This window comes from Dipodomys merriami, unplaced genomic scaffold (assembly GCF_024711535.1).
Source record: "Dipodomys merriami isolate MVZ:Mamm:240054 unplaced genomic scaffold, mDipMer1.0.p SCAF_10, whole genome shotgun sequence".
Lineage (NCBI taxonomy): Eukaryota > Metazoa > Chordata > Mammalia > Rodentia > Heteromyidae > Dipodomys > Dipodomys merriami.
In genome coordinates this window covers 27417482-27423263 of record NW_027202271.1, presented here as the reverse complement: position 1 = coordinate 27423263, position 5782 = coordinate 27417482, and positions in this window count along the sequence as shown.

Below are 5782 nucleotides of genomic sequence, written 5' to 3'. Positions count from 1 at the left end.
AAATACGTTTAAGGACAGTATTGGGTGGGTTTTGAATTTCTAGAACAAGGGAGGCTCACATAAAAATAGAGATGAACTAGGACTCCCCTATCAGTAAGTATGTCATTCTGTCCCTGTGACAGATGATCTGACATAATCAATTTAAAAGGAAGATGTATTTTGGCTCATGACTTAAGTGGGTTCAGTTCATAGTTGCTTGTCCCCAATGCTTTTGGCCCATGTCAAGGTAGTACACTGTAGTGGGAATGTGTGGCAGGGGTGACAGCTAGAAAGGAAGGTCCCCATTTAACCTGGATTACTTCCTTAGAGGCTCCATTTCCAAATACAGCCAATGACACTGTGCTAAGGACTAGAGCTCCAACATCTAAATATGGGCTGGGCAACATCTAAATATGGACAGCACAAGAGAATAAACATTCAGTCTACAACAAAGCTTCTGCCTGCAAGTTTAGGAAATTCTGTTATACCATTAGGTTTCCAAACATACACCCTAACAGCAGTTGGTAATTACTTATTCATGTCCTATGGTTCTTCTTCATGTCCTATGGTTCCTCATTTTCTCTTGTACTGAGTTTATACTATGTTTCTGAAATCTTTCTTTTCTTTCTCTCTCTTCTCTTTTCTCCTTTCTTTCTCCCTCCCTCTCCCCCTCCCTCCCTCCATCCCCTCCCTCCCTCCCTTCTGTGTGTGGTACATGGTCTGAATTCAGGGTTACATGCTTGCCAGGCTGGTACTTGAGCCATACATCCAGCCTTTTTTTCCCTTTTTTTTTTTTTTTCCAGTCATGTGGCCCAAACTCTGGGCCTGGGCGCTGTCCCTCAGCTCTTCAGCTCAAGGCTAGTGCTCTACCACTTGAGCCACAGCATCACTTCCAGCTTTTCTTGCTTATGTGGTGCTGAGGAATCAAACCCAGGGCCTCATGCATGCAAGGCAAAGGACTCTACCACTGAGCCACCTTCCCAGCCCCTCACTGGTTATTTTTGAGACAGGGTCTTGCTTACCATCTGGGTGCACTCCAGAGCCTTCAGCCTACATTAGTTTTCTCATCCTTAGTGAGATGACAAGTCATGTGCTACCATTGAGACAGTTTCCCAAAACTTTTCTGCCCTTGAGCTAAAATCCTTGAAGTATAATCTCAGCCTCAAGAAGGATTACAGACCAGCACAACTATGTTTATTGCAGCATTATTTACCATAGCTAAGATATGGAACCAACCCAGATGCCCCTCAGTAGATGAATGGATCAAGAAAATGTGGTATATATACACAATGGAATTCTATGCCTCCATCAGAAAGAGTGACATTTCCCCATTTGTTAGGAAGTGGGAAGGTTTGGAAAAAATTATATTAAGTGAAGTAAGCCAGGCCCAAAGAAGCATAGGTCCCATGGTTTCCCTTATTTGCAATATCTAGTATAGGTATGAGTCAAGCGGAAAAGGCCAGATAATGTGATGTTAGGAAAATGAAACCTTAAATATGTATTTTAATGTTTTCGTTTCTTTCATGCATGTGTTTCTAATGCATTTATAAGATTATTTCTTTGTTGCTTTGTATGTCCCTCCCCCACAGTGTAACCCCCGCTTTCACTATATTTGATGTTAGTATAACATGTGGAGGAGATGGGGACAAACAAGTCGTTTAAGGATTCAGGTGGACCTGTTGCAACAATGAGAAGTACAAAATGTCATGTCAAAACCAGCTTTACAATTTCGGTGTGGGGGGGGAGGGGGGTATAATTGGGTGGGGGGAGGGGGGTAAAATTGGGTGGGGGGAGGGGGGAGGCGGGGAAGGGAAGTGAAGGGTAAACAAAGGAGGAGGCTGCAATGCTTGGTAAGAAATGTATGCATTATCCTGCCCATGTAATTGTTGCCCCTCTGTACAGTATGTTCTCAAATAAAATAAAATACAATTAAAAAAAAAAAAAAAAAAAAAAAAAAAAAAAGAAGGATTACAGAAGGGAGATACCAGCATCCAGCTAGTTCTTAAATAGGGTCACACATTTATGCCTTTGCTAGCCTGGGTTTCTATATCCCTAACTTATGCTTCATGTGTAGCAAAAATAACATGCATATACTACACACAGCTTTTAATTGGTTGAGATTTAATTGGATTGATTTTGCCTGGGATGGTCTCAAAAAGGACAATCCTCACAAGCTCAACCTTTGAAGTAACTAGGACTATAGGCATGACCACCATGACTGGCTCATTCTGAAATTATGAAAGAAAATTAAAAGCTTTAATTAATTTGGTTCTTTGATAATGAAGGCAATAGCAATTTTGAATATGAAAGATTTAGCATATTTATGTTTGAAAACCTAAACAAGCCTTTGTCAGGGCTTATCTTCATAATCCTATAGGATTAGCTATTAGGAAAAAAACACTAAAATTTTATTTTATTGTTTTATTAATTTTACTTTATTATTTCACATTTTATTTATTTGTTTAATTTTATTTTCTGGTGCTGAGAACTGAACTCAAGACCTTGCACTTGCTAGGCAAGTACCCTTCCACTGAACTAAATCCCTAACCCTCAAATTTACTTTAGATTAATTATTTTTATTTACACACTACTTTTCTTGAGATTGTAGTTTAAAAAGAAATAGAAGGACAGTAGGACTTGAAGTTATTGGATTTGAAGTTAAATCTCAAGGTAATTTATCTAAATCAAGGGGAAGCAGAATATTTTCTTAATTAAAAAATTTTCAATTTAGGCTTAATACACAACATAGCACACAAACTCTAAATATAAACATTTTGTAACATTGTCACAAAGTGAATACATGTACTCAGGAAACAAAACATTACCAGAATCCCATTTTAAAAAATAGTTCTGAGTTTGAATTCAGGATCCTGTGTTTGCCTGGCAGGTGATTTACTGATTGGAGCTACACCCCCAGTCCTTTTTATTCTGGTTTTCAGATAAGATTTACCTATATACCTATATTAACCTTTACTGCAATCTCATTTATGCTTTCTGCCTAGGGAGATGACAGATGTGTGCCACCACACCCAACTCTAAACGTCTGTACTATTTCCTCTGTTATTATTTGTATCTCCTCCCCAGAGAAGAATAACTTCCTCATATCTAAAATATTAGATTGATTTGTATTTGATTTCAATTTTACCATTGTATTGCGTGGAATATATTATTTAAATTTTCTTTCTTTTGTTCAGCATGGCTTGTGAGTTTTCCATGCTAGGTTCAATAGTTATTTGTTTTTATTCACTGTATAAAGCATACAAGTATATGAACACACCACAGTTTATTTGTCCCTTTTTTTCTTAGTGGCCTGTTTTTTTCTAGCTTTGGTAAGTAATGCTACTATGTGTACTATTGAATGTAACTTCTGTAAGCATATATATATGTGCTTCTGTAGGGTATATATTTTACCTAGGAGTGGACATGCCCAGTTACAGAACTTATAGTGACTTTAGTAGATGCTGTGAAACAGATTTCCAGAGGGATTGCTCCATTTTATACTACCAGGGCAAGTTAGGTTATTCATGGGGCCCAGGGCAAGTAAGAATAACTCTTGTTTTAAAATGCAAGAAAAAGGAAGTGGTGCTGTGGTAGAGTACTCACATTGAACTGAAGAGCTCAGGGACAGAGCCCAGGCCCAGAGTTCAAACCCCACAACCAACAAAAATAAATAAAATGCAAGAAAAAAAGCTTGGTTAAAAGTACTAACATATGTCAGGCACTGGTGGCTCATGCCTATAATCCTAGCTTCTCAGGAGGCTGAGATATGAGGATTGATAGTTCGAAGCTAACTTGGGCAGGAAAGTTGGTGAGACTGTAATTTCCAACAAACTACCCAAAAGCCAGAAGAGAAGTTGTGTCTCAAGTGGTAGAGCACCAGACCTGAGCAAAAAGAAGCTCAGGGAGAGCACTTAGGCCTCAGTTCAAGCCCAGGACTAACACACACACACACACACACACACACACACACACACACACACACACACACACACACACACACACACACACACACACACACACACACACACACACACACACACACACACACAGTATGATCATATAGTGCTTTTCTTTTCCTTTTTAGTAATTCTGGCATTTGTTTTTTATTGTGAAAATACCGTACAGAGGGGTTACAATTAGATGAGCAAGGTAATTAGTACATTTCTTTTTTTTCTTTTTATTTTTTTTTTTTGGGTCCATCGTGGGACCTGAACTCTGGTCTGGGCACTGTCCCTCAGCTCTTCAGCTCAAGGCTAGCGCTCTACCACTTGAGCCACAGCGCCACTTCCGGCTTTTTTCTTTTTTCTTATGTGGTGCTGAGGAATCGAACCCAGGGCCTCAGGCATGCGAGGCAAGCACTCTACCACTGAGCCACCTTCCCAGCCCTGAGTACATTTCTTATCAAGCATTGTTGCCTCCTCCTTTGTTTCCCCTTACCTCCCTTCCCATCTCCCCCATTCTCCCCTCCACCCATCCCCCTCCCCACACTGTGCCAAAGTTGTAAAGTTCGTTTTTGGACTTAATGTCTTGTAGATCTCATTGTTGCAATGGGTCCACCTGAATCCCTATTTTAACAATTTCTTTTTTCCCTTCCCCTCCCCAAATTATACCAACATCAAATACAGTGAAAACAGGGGATATACCATGGGGGAGGGACATACAAAGCAACAAAGAAATCATCTTATAAATATGTTAGAAACAATCGCAAGGAAGAAAAACCATTTGAGTCCTTTTACTTGTCAGGCTCCACCACTTGAGCCATGTTTTTCTCCCTTTTTCTTTTCTTTTGCAAACTCTTCACTTGTCATGTTTTTTTTAACTTGCTACTTTATGTCATAGGGTGAGCAAAGCTTATAATTTAGTATATATAAATATATAATATATTCAAATATATTGTTTAATAATATATAAATTGATATATTTAATTTAAAATTTATATAACATATAAGGATATAAAAGAATATAACATAATTTAGAATTTATGTATATGTAATTTATATGTATATTATATAAGAATATAACATAATTTAGAATTTATGTATATGTAATTTATATGTATATAATCTGTTTATATAAATAAATTATATATGTAAATATAAAACTTCTTAGCACAAACTTTGCCACTAGTTTTACACTTTGCAATATTACAACTACAATATGTTTGTAAATATAAAGGAGTATTTAGCTCCCCTGTGGAATCATGTAAACGAGACAAGTTTTATCTCAGAGCTTGAACGTGTGTATTTCATTCTCTCAAGAACTGGACGAAAGGGGAATAAGAGGAAGGACCATTTTCGTTTTGCTTCTCGGTTTGCGTACATTATAATGGTTTCTCTGCCTTTACTTTGTATTAGGATTTAGTGAATAAAAAAAGGAACCGGCGTTACCTATCTTCTCCTTGGTCATTAATCTTAGCTGGCCGTGAAGCTGACGGTTCTCAAGACCTCCTAGGAGGGGCTCATTACTAAACTCATAGGGCTGAAGAGCATCCTTGGTGTGATTATTGAAGAAGGGCTCATTCTGTATTTCAGGGATAATAGTTACTTAAACTCATAGGGCTGAAGAGCATCCTTGGTGTGATTATTGAAGAAGTGGGTGGGTGGGATGGATATGTTTTGTCTGCTTTCCAGCAAAGAGACCGTTTCGAGGACAATCTCTTTCCGAGGAGGTGGGGTGTGAGCTGTCACCCCGCTCCAGCTCTTCTTTGGGGCAGCGGTGTGTCTGCGCCGTCCCCTGGGAATGTTTAAGGCCAGCCAATCGATTCGCTCGGGGCTCGCCCCACCCAGGCAGCTCGGCTCGCTCC